Source organism: Panthera tigris, chromosome C2 (assembly GCF_018350195.1).
Source record: "Panthera tigris isolate Pti1 chromosome C2, P.tigris_Pti1_mat1.1, whole genome shotgun sequence".
Lineage (NCBI taxonomy): Eukaryota > Metazoa > Chordata > Mammalia > Carnivora > Felidae > Panthera > Panthera tigris.
Window position 1 is genome coordinate 105,891,113 of NC_056668.1, and position 21,537 is coordinate 105,912,649.

General features: G+C 38.3%; 1 long non-coding RNA gene across 2 annotated transcripts in view; it reads right to left on the reverse strand.

Moving 5' to 3' along the window:
• Positions 1-21,537, reverse strand: part of LOC122230468 — a 78,782-nt gene that overhangs the window by 51,436 nt on the left and 5,809 nt on the right. For both annotated transcript variants that reach the window (XR_006207430.1, XR_006207431.1), the window contains exon 2: positions 7,145-7,194. This is a non-coding gene — a long non-coding RNA (uncharacterized LOC122230468). The remainder of the gene's footprint in view (positions 1-7,144; positions 7,195-21,537) is intronic.

Sequence of the window (21,537 nt, forward strand, 5' to 3'; positions counted from 1 at the left end):
GGCTAGGGCTGAGCAGGTTAGGGATGGGGGACTAGGCTGCCACCAGGGCCATCTGCTCTGTAAATGTTGATTTTCTTATTAGCATGGAGAAAAGTGCACTAAGGTTAATATGATGTGAAAAATCATGTAAGTTTGAAGTCCACATGAAATGGTATTTAGGTTCTGTGTGCCTCTGTTCTGTGAGTGCGGGTGACTGAGGATGGACTGCACTATAGGTCTGACATGATCTAGCTAGGACAGGTCTAAATGCAGTAGCCTCAGTTAAGCGGCCCTCCCATGACTCTCCATCTCAGGGCTTATAGGATCTATAGGATTGGCTCAGAGTAGAGTATGGAATAGTGGTGTGGGCAGCCTCTCTCGGGCTTGTTTTAAGTAACTTGAGATGTCAATGGGAGGAATCATAAAGGGAAAAACTTGCTCTGTGTAGGATTTTACAGAAATCAATAAGCACACAGAAAAGAAATGAAATATATAGTCTTTCCTCTTTAATCCTTTTGTGGAGTAGAATCTATGTAAAAATCTGTGTTTATATGGAGGCTTAGAGCAGTTGTAAGAAAAAGTTTAAGTCATAAAATTTAAATGGGAAGAAGTTACAAAGACATGGATGGCTAGAAGTGGTTGACAGTATAGGGATAATGTAAGTTTTATGGGTCAAGTTTTGCATGGCTGTTAATAGTTGAGTATTACAAGGCTAATTTGAGTAGATGAGGTATCTTGTGGGGATATATGTTTAACTGAAAGAATTTTGTAATGACAAAATCACATGAGCTGAAAGTCAGGAGAAACTGAATTGTGATTCTGGGTTTTCTAGAAATGAAGGATGGAAACTTAATTTCCCCAGGCCTTATTTTCCTCACCTATAAAATGATGGGGCTGGACTCGGAGGTGCCTTCAAGCTATAACATTCTATGATTTCAGACTTAGAATTATCAGGTTGGTCATAATGTTCCTGAGGGGATCATACAGGCAGCTTGTCTAGTTAGACTTTTACATCACTGTGCATCAGAGATGTGGTTAAAAAGAGCACAGAACAAGGAGTCAGAAGGACTATATATTTAAAAAAAAATTTTTTTAAATGTTGTATTTATTTATGAGAGAGATAGAGACACAGAGAGTGAGCGGGGGAGGGGCAGAGAGGGAGACAGAATCGGAAGCAGGCTCCAGGCTCTGAGCTGTCAGCACAGAGCCCAATGTAGGGCTCAAACCCGCGAACTGGGAGATCATGACCTGAGCCGAAGTCAGACGCTTAACCGACTGAGCCACTTGCATGCCCCGAGAAGCACTATATTTTAGTTCCAGTTCTGCTATTTGCTAGCTTTGTGATAGAAGTTTCTGGGAGCTCTAGCGGTAGACGGGATAATGTTCCTCCCCTTGCTCCCACCCAGATGTCCAGGTCTTAATCCCTAGAACAGGTGATATGTTAAATTACATAGAAAAGAAAATTTGCATATGGAATTAAGGTTACCAACCTTAAAGCAGGGAGATTATCCTCTGGATTATAGGGTTATTAAAGTGGAAGAGGAGGGCAGATGGTAGGTTAGCGACATCTGACTATGGTAGAGGCAAGCAGGAGAGATTTGAAGTATGAGAGGGACTTGACCCACCATTGCTGACTTCAAAGGTGAAGGAAGCTGGCCACAAACTAAAAAGAGGTGGTGGCCTATAGAAGCTGGGAACAGCCTTCAGCTGACAGCCAGCAAGGAAATATAACTTCAAGAATTGGATTCTGCCAACAACTTGAATGAGCAAGGAAATGAATTCTTTCTTAGAGACTCTGGAAAGAAAGGCCTTGATATTAGCCTGGTGAGATTCATGTCAGACTTATGACCTACAGAACTCTAAGGTAATAAACTTGTGTTGTTTTAAGCTGCCAAATTTCTAGTAATTTGTTATGGCAGCAATAGAAAATGTATACACCTACTTTCTTCATCTGTAAATGAGTGAGACTAATAATAATAGTAATTATAGCCTATTTGGCTCTATATGAGGTTAATTGTAAAGGATACAAGTGACATCAGCAAGAATGGCAGATAAAGACATTTAAAAATCTACTCCTCCAAAAAGCAGTGAGAACACTGGAAAAAAACTATCAAAATCAATTTTTTTCAAAACTCTTGGAATTAACCAAAGGCTTGCAACAATTCAAAGAGTATTCAAGAAAAATAGCTGAAAAAAAAAAGAAAAGAAAAATAGCTGAATCTTGATAAGAACATTGAGTTTTTTTGTATTTTAACTTGCCTTACTTTCATTTCCCTCTCCCCAGCTCTGCAGTAGCTTTGAAAATCAAAAAAAAAAAAAAATTTAACACAAAAGAAGGAAGAAATGGATGGGTAGGAGAGCAAAAAAGACAGAAAACATATAGAAAACAAAGCAAAATGGCAGACATAAACCCTACCTTATTGGTAATTTATTTATTTATTTATTTATTTATTTATTTATTGATAATTTATTGTCAAATTGGTTTCCATACAACACCCAGTGCTCATCTGGTAATTACTTTAAATGTAATGGATTAAAAGACAGAGGTTGGAAAAATGGATAAAAGACATGATCAACTATATGTTGTCTGCAAGAGGCATTCTTGATTCAAGGACACAATTAAATTAAAAATAAAAAGATAGAAAAAGATATATATGCCAACAGTAGCCCAAAGAGAGCTGGAGTAGCTATACTAACAGCAGACAAAATAGTCTTTAAGACAAAAATTGTTACAGATACAAAGAAAAACACTTTTTAATGATAAAACAGTCACTCTTTCAAAAAAAAAATGACAATTAAAGACATATATGCACTTAACAACAGAGTCCCCAAGAAAAGAAAAGGTGTTAGAACTGAAGGAAGAAATAGACAATTCAACAATACTCATGTGTAGTAAAATAGAAGATAAACAAGGAAATGCGAGACTTGAACATGAGTATAAACCATGTAGACCTAACACTATAGAGCACTCTAGTCAAACACTAGAATGCACATTCTTCTTAAGTGCATATGGAATATTCTTTAGGATACACCATATATTGGGTCATAAAAGAAACATCAATAAATTAAAAAAAAATTTTTTTAACGATTATTTATTTTTGAGACAGAGAGAGACAGAGCATGAACAGGGGAGGGGCAGAGAGAGAGGGAGACACAGAATCTGAAACAGTCTCCAGGCTCTGAGTGGTCAGCACAGAGCCCGATGCGCCCCAGAAACATAAATAAATTTAAAAGGACTAAAATTATAGTCCTTCTCTGATTACCATGGAATGAAATTAAGAATAATTAACAGAAGGAACTTTGGGAAATTCACAAATATTTGGCAAGCAACACACTTCTAAATAATTAATGAGTAAAAGGAGAAATCATAAGGAAAATTAGAAAATATTTTGCTCTTGGGTGCCTGGGTGGCTCAGTTGGTTAAGCATCCAACTCTTGATCTTGGCTCAGGTTATGATCTTGTGGTTCTTGGAATTGAGCCCCGTGTCAGGCTCTGCACTGTCAGCTCTGAGCCTGCTTAGGATTCTCTCTCTCCCTCTCTCCCTCTCCCTTGCTCCCACACACATACACTCCCTCTCTTGATATAAAGAAATAAACTTAAAAAAAAGGAAAATATTGGGACGCCTGGGTGGCTCAGTCGGTTAGGCATCTGACTTCTGCTCGGGTCATGATCTCACAGTTTGTGTGTTCGAGCCCCATATCAGGCTCTGTAATGACAGCTCAGGGCCTGAGACCTACTTCGGGTTCTGTGTCTCCCTCTCTCTCTGCACTTCCCCCACTCATGCTCTGCATCTCCTTCAAAAATAAATAAACATAAAAAAAATTAAAAAAAAAAGAAACTATTTTGCTCTGAACAAAACCAAAAATACAACATAACAATGCCTGGAGTATAGCTAAAGAAGTGCTTAAAAAGAAATTTGTAGCTGTAAATGCCTATATTAACAAAGGCATTTAACTCAAATCAATATTAAATCAATAGTGCAATTTTTACCTTAAGCAACTAGATAAATAAGAGCAAACTAAAGCCCAAACCAGCATAGTACAGGAAAGGAAATAATAAAGATTAGAGTGCAAATAATGAGATAAAGGATAGAAAATAGAGAAAAATCAACAAAACCTAGAGTTGGATAAAGATCAACAAAATTGACAAATATTAAGCTAGATTGATCAAGAAAAAAGTTTCAAATGACTAAAATCAAGAAAGAGAGGACATCATTACCAACATTTACAAGAATAAAAGGGTTATAAGGGAATACTGTGAATAATTATATGGCAACATTAAAATAACCAAGATGAAATGGATATGTATATATCCAAGAGAATTGGGTCTACGTACATGCCACAAAGAATTGAAAACATGTCCATTCAAAAACTTGTACAAGAATGATCATTGCAGCATTATTCATAGTAGCCCAAAAGTGGAAACAACATAAATGTCCATCACATGATGAATAAACAAAATATGGTATATCTACAGAAGAATATTATTCAGCCAAAAGAAGAATGATGTAATGATAATTGCTACAACATGGATGAACCTTGAAAACATTATGTTAAGTGAAAGAAGCCAAACGCAAAAGACCATATATTGTATGATTCCATTTATGTTAAATATTCAGAATAGACTGATCCATAGAGAGCAGAAATAGATTAGTGGTTGCTGGGGATGGGGGATGGGGAGGACTGTTAATGGGTTTTTTGGGGGGTGATAAAAATATTGTGGAATTAGTGGTGAGCATTTGTATTAGATTTCTAGGGCTATATAGCAGATTACCACGACTTTGGTGTTTTGAAACAACAGAAACTTATTCTCTCACAGTCTGGAGGCCAGAAATCTAAAATCAAGATGTCAGAAGTGTTAGCTCATTCGGTGGAGGCTCTGAGGGAGAGCCTCTCTCCTACCTTTTTCTGGCTGCTGGCAGGTGTGGATATTCCTTTGGTTTGTGGATACATCACTCCAATCTCTGCCTCCATCCTCACATCACCTTCTCTGCGTTTCTCTTCCTTTATGTCTTAAAAATCACTTGTCGGGGTGCCTGGGTGGCTCAGTCGGTTAAGCGTCCGACTTCGGGTCAGGTCATGATCTCGCAGTCTGTGGGTTCGAGCCCCGCGTCGGGCTCTGTGCTGACAGCCCAGAGCCTGGAGCCTGTTTCAGATTCTGTGTCTCCCTCTTTCTCTGACCCTCCCTTGTTCATGTTCTCTCTCTCTCTCTGTCTCAAAAATAAATAAATGTTAAAAAAAAAAAAAAACCCACTTGTCATTGGATTTGGGCCCATCCAGACAAGCTAAAATGATTTCATCTTGAGACCCTTAACTATATATGCAATGAACTTAACTATAATCTTAAGGTTACATTCACAGGCTCCAAGTGGACTTACATTTTGAAGGGTCACCATTCAACCCACCACAGAATTGTGCAACTTTGTAAATATACTAAAACCATTGAATTGTATAATTTATAACAATGAATTTTATGGTATGTGAATTAGTTTTCAATAAAAGAGAGATAACAGGTAAAATGTTTTCTAATGTCTTTATAAGAATATTTCTTATAAAGGGCAGTGGTTAAAGATCTATTTAGATAGATTTAAAAATTTTTTCTGTTTTTATAGTTTGTTTTGAGCATAGCCAACACACAATGTTACCTTAGTTTCAGGTGTACAACTTAGTGATTTGACAAGTTATACATTATTCTGTGTTCACCACAAGTATAGCTACCATTACATCACTATTATGATATCATTGACTATATTCCTTATGCACTGCTTTTTATTCTTGTGACTTACCCATTCCATAACTGGAGGCCTGTCTCTCCCTCTCCCCCTCACCCATTTTGCCAGGCCCTGCCCACCCCCCCACCCCCCACTGGCAACCATCAGTTTGTTCTCAGTATTTATAGTTCTGATTCTGCTTTTTGTTTATTCATTTTTTTAGATTCCGTTTATGTATGGAGTCATAAGGTATTTGTTTTTCTCATTCTGACTTATTTCACTTAGCATAATACCCTCTAGATGTATTTATGTTGTCTTAAATGGCATGATCTTATCCTTTTATGATTGTAATATTCCTCTGTGTGTGTGTGTGTGTGTGTGTGTGTGTGTGTACCACATTTTCCTTATCCATTCATCTACTGATGGACACTTAGGTTGCTTCCATGTCTTGGCTATTGTAAGTAATGCTGCAGTAAACATAGGGGTGCATATATTTTTTCAAGTTAGTGTTTTCATTTTCCTTGGGTAAATACCTAATGGTGGAATTCTTGAATCACATGGTATTTTTATAGAAACAGTATTTTAGTATAATTTTTCTATTATTATATACAAATGGTATTTCCCATACTGTTTTCCACAGTGGCTGCACCAGTATGCATTCCCACCAGCTGTTCATGAGGGTTCTTTTTCTTCACATCCTCACCAACATTTGTTGTTTCTTGTCTTCTTGATTTTAGCTATTCTGGCAAGTGTGAGGTGATATCTCAGTATGGTTTTGATTTGTATTTCCCTGATGATGAGTGATGTTGAGCACCTTTTCATGTGTCTGTTGGCCATGTGTATGTCTTATTTGGAAAAATGTCTATTTAGAACCTCTGGTCAGTTTTTAATCAGATTGTCTTTTTGGTGTTGACTTGTATAAGTTTTTTAGAGAATTTTTAAAAATTTAAGTATTATTGATATTAATCTTTAATATACTAATGTAATAAGTTAGGATGGTAATCTCTATAAAGAGTACTTAAAATTTTTTTTTTAATGTTTATTTATTTTTGAGAGAGAGAGAGACAGAGCGTGAGTGGGGGAGGGGCTGAGAGACAGAGACACAGAATCTGAAGCAGGCTCCGGGATCTGAGCTGTTAGCACAGAGCCCAACACGGGGCTTGAACTATGGCATCCCTGAAAAGATTCCTTCAAATAATATTTCCTTCTTGTCAATGCCATATTTTACCACATTTAGTTTGGAAAAATTTTTTGATGGCTATTAATGAAGGTAGATGATTTCTAAGTTTTACTGCTTTTTTTTTTATCTTTCCTTTTCCTTTTTTTTTTGCACACATACTATATAATGGATATAAACAAAGAAAAGATAATTTTCAGATAGTTATGATGTACCAGTATTCACCTAAATTCTCACAAACTTCTTTATTAATATACATATACCCAGCATCACTTACTATTTGATGGCAGTTATCATGTGAGATTTAAGATGAAAGTAATTACTGACCTGAAAGAACAAAATGGAATGTCAGTACTCATGAATAGTTTCAGAAGTAGCCTAGAGTAGGTGAATCAAGTTTTAGCTTCCTTTTTGAGAACCAGCACCAGAAATTGGGGCTTCATTCAAAACAAGACTTGGATACTGATTACCTGTATGTTCTTTCATTCTTAAAAAATTTTTTTTATTGAGATATGTGACAAATAACATTAAGTAAGTTTAAACTGACAACTCTCATTCTTTTTTTTTCTACACAATTTCAGTCACTTTTTACTGTGAAGACATTGACATTGAGGCCAGATAGAGAAGAAAATCTTATATGTTAAAGTATTGCTTCAGTTTTGGTTGAATGTTAAAAAGTGACAGACTCTGGTATTTTTTTTGAACAATTTGATTTTCTTGCTCTACAAATAACAAAGATTGGTTCTCATCTGTATGAGCCAAATACATATTTATCTTTTTGCTATGAAGTCTAGGTCAATGGCTCATTTTTGCCTTATTCTTTGAAAATAGTTGATTTGGGAGGCTTTTTTTAAAATAATGAATGAGTCATCTTCAGTTTATTTTTTATTGGAGATAAAATAATTTTATCCTTATTTTGCTGACTGCCCATCTAGACCTACAATGATAATATTAGATCTCTACACATCCCTTTCTTCATGCTATTAGATGTTATTATTTATCTTATTTTTTATCACTTGAAATCTACATTTTAGTCCATCAAACTGCTAACAAGTATTCACTCAATACTTTCTCTGTGTCTGATGTTATAGGGAAGAACAAAAATACAAGCCCTTGAGAAACTTGAATTTTTCTTAAGGAGTGAGGACTTATGGCCATGGAAACAGTATTTTTAAAACTAGGGAGAACTTTGGAGAATACATACTTGAAGATAAAAAAACTGAGGCTCAGAGATTAAGTGACTTACTGAAGGTCACATGCCAGTCTGTGGTCAATCTGTGCTAGAACTCCACTATATCATGCTGCTTCTTCATGTAATAGGTTAAAAAGACTATGTGATGGTATACAACCAAGTGCTAATGTAAATGGGTCCAGCTAAGAACGATTTAGTAGGTAAAGGCTAAACGACATTGCTTTGGCTGGGAGTGGAGAAGAAGGCTCCCAGGGAAGTGAGACCTGAGCTTGAGGGTATATAGGATTTGGGTAGGTGGAATGGAGAGAGAAGACCTTCCAGATTAGGAATGCTGATTGATTGCAGGAGAAATGCTGTTGATGGAGACTGGAACAGTCTGGATTCCAGAAGAGGTTGCTGGGTGTCTTATAGTTTCTTTAAGTTTGTTTGTTTATTGAGAGAGAGAGAGAGAGAGAGCGAGAGCGAGAGAGAGAGAGAGAGAGAATATGAGTGGGGGAGGGCAGCCAGAGAGGAAGAGAGAGAATCCCAAGCAGGCTCTGCACTTGAACTTGTGAACTGGAGAGATCATGACATGAGCAAAAATCAAGAGTTGGACACTTAAACGATTGAGCCACCCAGGTGCCCTTGAGCTAGTTTCTTAATCTCTGTAGGTCAGACTGCAAAGTGGAAGTAATAGTATCTGCTTCATGAGGCTTTTGAGGATTAAATGAGGGAATATGTGTGAAGAGCCTAGTACCATGCTGGGCATGAGGTATGTCCTCAATATACTGTAGGTATGATTACTGTTGTTGTTATGTTCTAGGTGCCAGTCACTCCCGAAATTTGGCCAGTGACAAAATGCAAGTTTCCTGGGAGATTTGTTTCTTCTGAATTGCTGTTTGATGTACTGCAGTTTGGGGCACCATTGAACATTATATGTATGCAGAACATCAGATGGAGGTGGTCTTTGCCTTTGAAGAGCTTCCAGTTGAAATGACAGCAAGCACACGCTTTTGCTGATAGATGCTTGCACACACAACTAACACTTCCCACAAGATGGGTCATTGAAGAGTAGATGCTAACAAGCCCACAGAAGTCTACATTTTGAGAAACTCATGTCTGAATGTGAGTATTCTTATTTGATGTAGAAACTGTGATGGAAAGCTAGAGTTCTCATTGATTAATTGACTCATACTGTGAGAAACTCTGGCCTTTACTTCTTTCTATGGTGAACTCATCTTTAATGATCACTCACATGCCAAAAAACATTTTCTTCTGATTGGTAGAGGCAGCAAGGTACAGAGGAGAGATGCCCTAGAGAGCTGAAAGGATGTGAGCTTTGTTGAAAGAACTGGTGTGAGTGCCAGCTCCCTGCCCCTTCTTGGTTGAGTGACTACAGGCAATCCAGTTAGTCTTGTTCCAAATGGACATCCATGTCTGTAAAATGGGGCTAATTCTGCCTCACAAGGTTGTTGTAAGGATTAAATATAATAACATCTCTGAGGATGTTTTGTGAAGGTTAAAACACTATGTGAATGTTCGTATTTGTTCCAAGTGGGTGGAAAGGGGCATTGTATTTCTCAGGAGAGTTTCTTTTAGTGCTGAGAAAATGACTCAAGGAGTATCTTAAACTTGAGGTCAACAGAACAGAATGATTAACGTAGCCAGAAGCTCTGCAGAGAGTATAATAGTAACAGTGACTTACTTATTAAGCATCTATTATTCACTTTATATACATTCTCCCCCAATATTACCCGAGTTCTGCAATGTACTTATTTCCATTTTACAGAAGAGGAAACAAACTAAGAGAGGTCATCTGACTTTTCCAAGGGCACACATAGAAAGTAGTGAGCTAAGATTTGAATCCCAGGATACCTGACTTAAATGGACCACATTCTTTTAATTTAATATAAAGTTCAGTTTTGTAGTAAACATCAACTGGGCAATTCACATGAGAAATAAATCTACCAAGAATCCTGTATTTTTTCAATTAGTTGCCCTCAAGACATTTAGAAAATAATAATAACTATGCTCACAATATATTGAGGACATAATTTTTGCCCAGCATTGTATTGGGCTTATCACATACATTCCCTCATTTTGTCCTCAAGAGCTTCATGAAGAAGATATTATTACTGCCACTTTTCAGGTGAGGAAACAGACCCACAAAGGTTAGGAAACTTGCTCAAGGCCGTTTAACTGCTAGGTGTGGTGGTGTCAGAAATTGAAGCCAGTTGTATCTTACTCTGGACATTGCTCTTTCTATTACCTTACATTTCCCCCATTAAGGTCTCCATCCAGCTCTTTTATGCTTGGATGGGTGTATGACAGTTTGAGGTGGACTAACGTCCTATAGCCTCTCCCAGAATCCAGACTACCTCAGACCTCATCACCAGCATTTCACCACATCTAATCTGGAAGACGCTATCCTTCTCCATTCTTCCTGCTTCAGTCCTACAAACCTTCAAGACCCTGCTCAGGGTGTACCCTGAACTTCCTCTTCTGCCCCACACTAGGGGTGGTCCGACACCACTCCTCAACCATCTAATTCAAAGGTTTCTCTAAAATGTTTGCAGTGATAAAGATCTTTAAAAGGGTCTTTGTCATAAGATATAAACTGATGTATCTAGAAAACTATTCCAATTATGGCTGTTATTTATAGAAGTAAATACCATTGGTAAGTTTTAGCAAAGCACTTACAGTAGAGTGGTTTGGATCGAATCCAAGTTATTCACTTGTTAATATATTATTTATATTAACAAAATCAAATGTTATGCTGAGCACCAAGGTTCCCCCCTCCCAATACTAGGTGTTTACCAAGGCTATTTTCCTTCTTAATAATTATTTGTCAAACATAAATTTCATGAGATGCACCGTAATTTCTGACACCCTCGACAACAATTGGAAATGCAGATACAGAGGACCAGCTAATTTGAAGGACAACCCACTCAATCAATTTTGTATCATTACCCATGAAGCTCTTGTCCACTGTTGTTTAGAAAGATTTAAGATGAAACAAGGCCATGGCTTACTGCCGTTTTATGTACTCCCCCACTCTGCACTCCGCTGGGTTGTTTGCCATGGATTACTCATTCTCTCCCAGGTGGCTCTCGGCAGTGGTCAAATATTTAAGAAGTATGTATTTCATCAGGACTCTATCACACACTTCCCCTTCAGTGCCTTCCCTTCCTCCTAGTCTGAGTCATCACACTTGATAATCTATTAAAGCGTTAACCTGCCTCCATTTTATTTTCCCTTTTCTTGCAGAGCAAGAATTTACAATATGGCAAACTAGAACACATCTAACTGTGACTCAGGTGGGCGAATTAGAGCAGGGGGGATGGGGGTGCCATCCAAGTATAGTGGAGTGGAAAACCTGTTTCTTTCCCCACGCTGCTCCATCAGCTGCCCCTTGTGACTTCCAGATGGGTACGATGGGTAGAACCTGGCCCTACGGCAAGATTTCCATGCTGGCGCCAATATTCAGTAGCTCTGCTATTGGGCAAGTTGTCCTCTAAGTCTTAGTTTCCACATCTGAGCAAGAGGCTGATGATATATCTACCTCACAGGGTTGTGAAAATGATATGAGACCACAGATGTGAAAGTACTTTATAAATTCTGTTTATAAGGCTGGTCATTTCATTACTGGTCCTGTAATTATTAAAAAGCTCATCATTAATTCAAAATCTGCCTTCCTCGGGGCGCCTGGGTGGCGCAGTCGGTTAAGCGTCCGACTTCAGCCAGGTCACGATCTCGCGGTCTGTGAGTTCGAGCCCCGCGTCAGGCTCTGGGCTGATGGCTCAGAGCCTGGAGCCTGTTTCCGATTCTGTGTCTCCCTCTCTCTCTGCCCCTCCCCCGTTCATGCTCTGTCTCTCTCTGTCCCAAAAATAAATAAAAAACGTTGAAAAAAAAATTCAAAATCTGCCTTCCTCTAAATTATGTCCATTGCCAGGGACCTGGGTAGCTTGGTTGTTAAGCTTCTGACTTCGGCTCAGGTCACGATCTCATGGTTTGTGAGTTTGAGTCCCACATCAGGTGAGTTTGTGCCCTGCTTGGGGTGAGCATGAGCCCCACTTCAGGTGAACTCGAGCCCCAATTCAGATGAGCATGAGCCCCGCTTTGGGTGAGTCCTGCTTATCTCTCTCTCTCTCTCTCTCTCTCTCTCTCTCAAATAAATAAATAAATAAATAAATTATGGCAATTGCCTTTCATTCTAATCATAAACATTAGTTTACCAATAACAATTATGATGATACTAATGCCATTTGGCATTTATTGAGCTCTTACTATAAAATGTTTTACGTAAATTACATAGTTTTCATAGAGTGATTTTGAAATTGGCAGTGTGATGCAAACTGGTGCATTGAAAGAAGATTCAGTAAAAAAAAAAATGCTAGTGGGGGGCACCTGGGTGGCTCAGTTAGTTAAGTGTCTTTTTAAAATTTTATTTATTTATTTATTTATTTATTTATTTATTTATTTTTATATTTATTTTTATATTTACATCCAAGTTAGCATATAGTGCAACAATGATTTCAGGAGTAGATTCTTTAATGCCCCTTGCCCATTTAGCCCATCCCCACTCCCACAACCCCTCCAGCAACCCTCTGTTTGTTCTCTATATTTAAGAGTCTCTTATGGTTTGTCCCCCTCCCTGTTTTTATATTATTTTTTCTTCCTTTCCTTTATGTTCATCTGTTTTTTTCTCTTAAAGTCCTCATATGAGTGAAGTCATATGATATTTGTCTTTTCCTGACTGACTAATTTCGCTTAGCATAATACCTTCTAGTTCCATCCATGTAGTTGCAAATGGCAAGATTTCATTCTTTTTGATTGCCGAGTAACACTCCATTTTGTGTGTGTGTATGTGTGTGATTGTGCATGTGCGTGTGCGTGTGTGTGTGTGTGTGTGTGTGTGTGTGTATATATATATATATATATATTCCATTATATGTATATATATTTACCACATCTTCTTTATCCACTCTCTGTCAATGGACATTTGGGTTCTTTCTATATTTCGGTTATTGTTGATAATGCTGCTATAAACATTGGGGCGCATGTGCCCCTTTGAAACAGCACACCTGTATCTCTTGGATAAATACCTAGTAGTGCAATTGCTGGGTTGTAGAGTAGTTTTTTTTTTTTAACTTTTTGAAGAACCTCCACACTGTTTTCCAGAGCGGCTGCACCAGTTTGCATTTCCATCAGCAGTGCAAAAGAGATCCTAAGCGTCTGACTCTTGATTTTGGCTCAGGTCATGATCTCACAGTTTGTGAGATCAAGCCCCACATCAGGCTCTGTGCTGACAGTGCAGAACCTGCTTGGGATTCTCTCTCTCCCTCTCTCTCTACCCCTTCCCTGCTTGCACTCTCTCTCTCTCTCAAAATAAACAAACATTAAAAAAAAGTAATAAGGATCTGGTAGAAAGCATCATGCTTATAAATCCATGGTTGTGGTTGCATTTCTCAAGATCTCAGCAGGATTTGTCCCACTCTGGGGACAGTTTAGTGATTGGGACTACTTAACAAAGGTGTGGGCAAGACATGGGGAATTGCCAAGAGATGGTGAGGTACCCAGGGACAGAACAGGAAGAGCTGTTAGTATCTTTAGGCCAGAAGGAATAAAAGGAGGGAGCTGCTATCAGACCTCCATGGGAGCTGTAGTTGTCAGGGAGAGGTTGCCTCCCAGGAACTGTGGCTAAAAGTAAAGGAACACAGCTACTGTCAAGCTGACACAGCAGGGAGGGATGGAGGGAGTAAGTACTCAGACTCCTCACATTTTGGATCTCCTGCCATCACCTCCCATTTGCTGAACTCAGTCAGAAACCAGAGGGGCAGGAAACCCGTATAAAGCACAGGGGACAGTTACCTGGAACACAGAGCAGTGTGGAAAGTCTATCTGATATGTCAGCCTGGGAACAACCAGTGCAGGATCATAAGAAATGCCAGCATAAATGATAACATAAGTGTAAAAGAAAACGTATAATGAATGATTATAATGAATGATTAATTATGCATACTTTGCTTTAAGAATGGGTTATCTCTGGGGTGCCTGGGTGGTTCAGTTGGTTAAGCATCTGACTTTGGCTAAGGTCATGATCTCATAGTTTGTGAGTTCAAGCCCCGCGTCAGGCTCTGCGCTGGCAGCTCAGAGCCCACCTTGGATCTTCTGTCTCCCTCTCTCTGCCCCTCCGCCACATGTCCTCTCTCTCTCTCTCTCTCTGTCTCAAAAATAAATAAGTATACAATTTTTTTAAAAAAGAATAAGCTATTTCCAAAGCTTTGTTTTTCAGTTGTTTGGTGGTAACTCAGAATGTAGTTTTCTTAGATTTACTTTAGATGCTGATTCTGGTCTCTATCCACTCCTCCAAAGCTCTGTGATTCACCTTAACTTGAAATCTTGTAGCAGTCGGACAAGGATGAATTCTAGGTATTAGGAGCAAAAAGTCATATGGTGAAAGAGAACATCTCCTCTCCCTTTTCAGGGCATGGGACTGGCCATAGTGAACTTTGAACTGGATAGTTTGTTCTGGTCCTACTCCTACTTTTGCTGGGTACCCCTCTCATTCTGCCCTAAATACTTGCTGTGGCAATTGTTCTCCCCTATGAAATACTTCATGCTCCCAAATTACCCACTCATCCTTTCTCCTCATTCAAAAGTGGTTTACAGCTTGGATTTTGGAGTTGACTTTTAGTTTCTCTAGGCTAGACTTTGCATATTCCTACATGTGATTAGTTAACCTAAGTCTATGCACTGTGAAATAGGGACACTACTTGTATTCCTGTGGGGGAAATGAGCTTGTGGGGATTCCTCCTAGCTGGGGGCAGAGAAATCAGATGAGCAAACCAGTGGGGGCCGACGTAGCTTTTCTTCCTGGGTTTGAGACTTTTTTTTTTTTTTTTTAATTTGTAACAGTTCTTTAATTGTTATTGAGCTAGTTTAATAAGTATTAATGAACTTCTCATTATTTCAGCAGGCAGGATTGGATGATATTTCAATAGTAGACTCCCGATTTTAATAATGCATTGTAAATGTTGTGATACCAAGATATTAGCATTTAAAACCCAGGAACAATGGAAAACTGTGGAATGTGCAATGGCTGAGTTTTATTTTGAAAAATAGGGAGTAGAAAATGTTTTCCTTGCAATTTTAATTAAGTTTTTCTTTTTTTTAAACAGACAGAGAGAGAGCCATGAGAAGGGAGAGGGGCAGGGGGGGTGGGGAGAGAGAGAGAGAGAGAGAGAGAGAGAGAGAATCCCAAACAGGCTCCACGTTCAGCATGGAGCACAACGCAGAGCCTGAGATAGAGCCCCATGCATGGCTCAATCCCACAACCCTGGGATCATGACCTGAGCCAAAATCAAGAGTTGGAAGCTTAACAGACTGAGCCATCCAGGCACTGCTTCCCAGCAATTTTTAGAACTTAACTCTCTTACAGAGAGAATGTGGTCTTTAGGTTTATCCTAAGGATTAGGAAAGGCCGGCGAGTGGCCACCAATTCTCTTATTAGTAGGGAGATTTCTTGAGTTCCTTTGAAAGAGTGGACTATGGTGCGGCTCAAAGTTAACTCCTTGGATCTGACTTGCAAGGACATCATCAATCACTGTTGGGGATCCTTGCTGGGGCCTTGTCCAGCAACTCTGGGATGTGCAATATGCCTCTGCTCTTTGGGACCAATCATTTCTGCTTAAACTCAGTATTCTTTCATAAATAGGTTGGAAACTCTAATTTAGTACATGTGCATGCGTCTGCATTTGTATGTATGAGTGCGTGAGCCTGCGTATGTGTACTTGCATGTGACTTTTCTCTACAAACCTATACAGCCCAGTGTTTTTCAAACTTTAGCAAGTGTCAGAATCTCCTGGAGGGTCTGTTACCACACAGACTGCTGGTTCGTCCCCAAAATTTCTGTTTCAGTAGGTCTGTGGCGGAGGCTGAGAACTTGAATTTGTCACAAATTCCCAGGGAATGCTGATGCTGCTGGTCCAGGGACCATATTTTGATAACCACTGCTTTGCCTCTCTGAAATGCTTTCCCAGGATTTCTGAGAGTGTTAAATGAGGCAATCCACACAGGGGTGTTGGCACAGGGTCTGGCACAGAGTTAATGCTTGCTACTGCTGCAATATAGCCATCACGACAGCTGTTCCCTGTACTGTGGCTACTGGTCAGCTGCTATTACTGCCTGGTAATCCTTCATCCCGGATAATGTTAGTTAGGTATTAGGAGCAATGCAATCTGCCCTAATTAATTAAAGAATATAATTACCTCTCTGGGAGTCATTTGCATTTTAAAGAAGCTTGTTAATTCAAAGAGATTTGTAATTTGAAGAATATTAGACACTGTAATAAGGAGATAGAGAAAACTTCTGGCATGTATGGGGGTCATCTCTGTATGCCTGTTGTATAGCATTCCACATTCTTTCTAAAAGTTCTGAGCTTTTTCATAATGGCTTCCATATCAGGACAGCACATGGCCTGGGGGTGGGGTAGGGCAGCTGTGGCCATTTAGATCTGTGGATTTTTTGCAATCTGGTGTTTATAAACTGGATGATGCTTGCATTGTTTTTATTTATTCAGTGATGTAATAGAAGATGCACATAAGATTTATTTGAGAAGTATGCTTTTCAGTTTCATGCTGAGAATAATGCAGGAAGTTCAGTGTAATGCAATTATAGTAAAATAGTAGCAGAACAATATTTTGTTTTAAATTGCGGAATTAGCAAGTAGAAAGCTAGTTGGAAGCTAGCCTTCTGAAAGTCCTTTGAATGTAATTTTGATTTGGAGAACAGGGCTTGATGGCTATATGGACTTAATCTTCTGACCCAACCCCAGAATATATATAAAGAACAAAAACAGTATAATGAACAACAGTTTTAAGCACGAGCTTACCAGCCATCTTGATAAAATGAGTATTGGCATGTATAGGAATGTCAACGTTGTGTTTTTCAATTCAGAAATATGTTATGCCATACAACTGCAGCAGTTAAAAAAAATTTAGGATTAGTTAAAACTGTTGAAATCCTTAAATTTTTCCTGCTTAAAAAATCCAGAAAACATCAAACTTTTTCTAGAAGTTGAAGTAAAGAAATTAATGTCAGTGACAGAAATACAGTGAATCTAATTAGAAGTCCCTGGGCAGCAGCTCATTAGTGTGGTTAGTTAGTAAATGAAATTTCAGCTGAAATGAATTAGACTATGTGTCTTCGGTTATTTTTTCTAAAAAGAATTACAAAACGTCTGCAACTGTTTTTTGTTAGGAGAGTATTTTTTTTTTATCCTGCAAACAAAAAATATTTAGGATCTTTTGTCATGAGGAAAGAAATGGCCATTTGGGGACAGATTTCCTTAAATGTCTGTATGTTAAACGTGGGTGAGTGAAGCAAAAGCCATTTTCTCTGGCGAGGGGGAAGCTTTCATTTGTCTGGTAAGCTGCTCAGTTTCACGTGTTTCTTTTGTCAAATCTTTTAGTCCGTTCATTTGTTCATTTGTTTTGCCCATTTGTATGTCTTGATTGGGTTTCTCTAAAAAAAACAATGTCAGCTAGATTGAACAATACATTTCCAGTATCAGATATTTAGAGCAGATTGGAAAATTTGTTAATTACTACAATGTGACACTTGTTTCCCTTTTTATGTCACTACCAGGGATGTTTACATTTTTGCTGTTTGAGAGTTCATGGGTAATTTGGTGACCCAAGAGCCTAAATTCCAGTATTTTACAAGTGTTCATGAGTAAGGTATGATAACCATCTAACTGCTGCAGGGCATGTTGCCCTGTCCTTCCCAAGGTGTTTAAATATTTGTAGATTATATTAGAAGTTTAGCTCTGGGTTCATACCTTTCTTTAGAGAGTCTGGAATGCACTGACTGGATCCTCCATGCCCACAGGTTAGCCATGATTCCAGTGTTTTGGGGTCTGTAGGTTCAGACTGCGGATAGCCTCTAGTAATTTTTCAACTGGAGGTGACTTTGTCCAACAGAGAATAGTTGGCAATATGTGGAGACAATTTCAGTTGTCAAATTCACAGATGGGGATGTGGGGAGGGGGAGTGACTTCTGATATCTACTGGGTAGTGAGCAGGGATGCTGCTAAACATCAGACATGACAAAGAATAATCTGACCCAGGTGCCCTGGCTGGCTAAGTTGGTAGAGCATGTGACTCTTGATCTCAGGGTTGTGAGTTCCAGCCCCAGGTTGGGTGTGGAGATTACTTAAAAATAAAAGCTTAAAAAAAATCTGACCCAAAATGTCAGTGCTGAGGTTGAGAAACCCTGGCCTTTGTCATAAAGCACTTGCTGAATGAGCAGACACACATGTAATGGATGGTACACTTTTCAGCTGCCTGAATTCCTGCAGAATGCAAGATGGGGTGTGCATTGGAATATAGCCAAACATTCCAAAGACCTCTTAGCTTTGTCGTTGAAAAGACTTTTGAGATAACTGTTTATTCCTCTGTTATCCTGTAAAAAATTTACATTTCCAATTTATTTCTCTGTGGAAGTCCTTAGGTTAGAGGCACATAGAGCATAGTGTTACACTGTCAGCAACTGACAAATAAATTTTCCAATATGACTGGTCCCAAATAACAGTTGCCAAAATATTCTTCAATTGAGCTTAGATATATATTTTTTAAGTGGAAAGAATCATATGAGGTCTTGAGTGAGAAATTTAAAACATCATGTTTCCTTTGCTGTGCATCCCTTGATAACAAGAGTGCATGTGTATTACAAGAAATGTAAAGCATAGGACATAGGCTGGCTTGCCAGGCAGGGACATGGCAGGTGAGTTACAGTGGAGACCAAAGCACAGGAAGAGTAAAGCAATGGGGAGAAAGAGTTGGGTCTCCCTCTTTCCCCACCTTGTTTTGATGGGGTTGCTATTGTCCTTATTTTCATGAAGTCAAGGAGGAAAAGTTTTGTTTGTTAACATACAGTATAATTCTTTACTATTTACATTCTCTTCTCTGCTTTCTAAAAAATTTCCCACTGACAGCAGAAAGGAGAGGAGATATGGGCATCAGGAGAAATTGACATGCAAAGTGGCAAGAAAGGGAGATATTTTCAAGTCATGAGAAATGGTACTCAGCAATGTCAAGAAACAGCAGCTTGACTTCACAGGTACTGCAAGCTACAGAAAATGGTATCAAACTTGGGTATAATTCACTTGGTGCAAAGGCAATATCATAAGTATGACTTAAACCTGGAAACCAAATGCTTGGGAAAATGCAACATACAAAGAATCAGCGACACATATATATGTGATGTTCTACTTCACTTATTTTCCTTCACTGTTAGAGCATTTGAAATTTTGTTGTTTATACCAAATATTTCTAAAATTCTGTAACGTCTTGGGTGTACAATTTGAGTCAAAAATATAAGCACAAAGAATAAAACACAGAAAGCAAGGAAACATGGTCTGCTTTCACAGTCCATGGTGGTATGGCTTCCTATATTTGTGTATGTCATTCTTTTCTTCTATTCCATAAATGTTCCTACCCCCTCCATAATTCTTATTCTTCACTTCTACCTTTCTCTCTCTCGCTCCCATATATATATATATATATATGTATGTATATATATATATGTATATATACACATATATATATGTATATATACACATATATATATATATAATCTTTCAATAGCTTTATTGAGGTATAATTTGATACTATATAATTCACCTATTGTAAATGTATAATTCAGTGACTTTTAGTAAATTTATGTAGTTGTGTGACTATCATCAACACTCAAGTTTAAAATACTTCTATCATTCAAAAAGTACCTTTGTGTTCATTTGTAGTCAATTTCTGCTCATACTCCTAGCCTTAAGCAACTACTGATCTGCTTTCGGTCTCTATAGTTTTGCCTTTTCTAGAAATTTCATGTGAGTGGAATGAAACAATATGTAGTCTTTTGTGCATGGCCTTTTTCACTTGACATAATGCTTCTGAGATTCATCTATGCATGTGTTTCAATTGTCCATTCCTCTATATTGCTTAGTAGTATTCCATTATATGGATGTAGCACATTGTCATAGTCTGTTAGGGTTGCTGTACCAAAATACCAGAGATGATGTGGATTATAAACAGAAATTTATTTCTCACAGTTCTGGAGGCTGGGAAGTCTAAGATTACAGATTCAGTGTTTGGTGAGAGTCTGCTTCCTGGTTCTTAGATGGCTGTTTTTTTTTTGTTTTTGTTTTTTGTTTTGTTTTGTTTTGGTGTGTCTTAACATGTCAGAGGGGGTGAGGGATCTCTGTGGGGTCTCTTTTATAAAGGCACTAATACTATTCATGAGGGCTCCACCCTCATGACCTGATCACTTCCCAAAGGCCCCACCTCCAAACACCATCACATTGGGGACTAGGTTTCAACACAGGAATTTGGGGGACTGCAAACATTAAGTCCATAGTATACATTTTGTTTAGCATTTACCATGTGTTAGGCATTTGAATTGCTTCCATTTTTTGGCTCTTATGAATAGTTCTGCTATGAATATTTGCTTTTAAGGCTTTTTGCTGATATGTTTTCATTTCTTTTGTATATATACCTAGGAATTACAGGGTCATACTGTAAGTGCATGGTTAACTTTTTAAGAAACTGTCAAACTGTTTGTTAAAGTGTCTGTGTACCATTTTACATTCCCACAAGCAATTTATGAGCGTTTCAATTTCCCTGCATCCTCACCATTTGGTAAGTCCACCTGTTTGGTTATAGCCATACTAATGAGTGTAAAGTACTCTTCCTCCATTTTCAATGCCCACTTCCTTTTACTCTCTCATTCTTTTCTTCCCGACTTGTGCCTCTAGTTGTTTGAGTTAGTAATGCAGATATACAGATCTTTCATGACTGACTATGGGGTTCCATCCCAATAATATTATAATATTAGGAAAATATCATAACTCAAAACTGCATTAAATATGTCTAACCTACCAAACAGCTTAGCTTAGCCTGGCCTACCTTAAACATGTTCAGAACATTATCATTAGCCTATAGTTGGACAAAATCGTCTAACACAGAGCCCATTTTATAACAAAGTGTTGAATATCTAATGTATTGAATACTGTACTGACAATGAAATAAAGAATGACCATAGGGGCACAGAATGGTTGTCAAGGTATCAGTTGTTTGACCCCCTGATCACATGGTGGAGTAGGAGCTGTGAGTTTCCCTCATCATCCCTCATCAAGAGAGTAGTATCATGCCGCGAATTTACTGCATATCGCTAGCATGGAAAAAAGATCAAAATTCAATATTCCAAGTACAGTTTCTACTGACTGTTTATCACTTTTGCACCTTTGTAAAGTTGAAAAATCTTAAGTTGAACCATCATAAGTCGGGACCATGTGTATCCATTTATATCAAATCTCATCGCTGACCAATTCTTAGTAGACAAATAGTCAGGAAATGACGCTGGTGTGGATTCAAAGGCTAATTCCCTTTGGCAATCCGTTCTGTTCTTTTTATAGATGTTCATGTTTTTTCCCAAATGCTCTA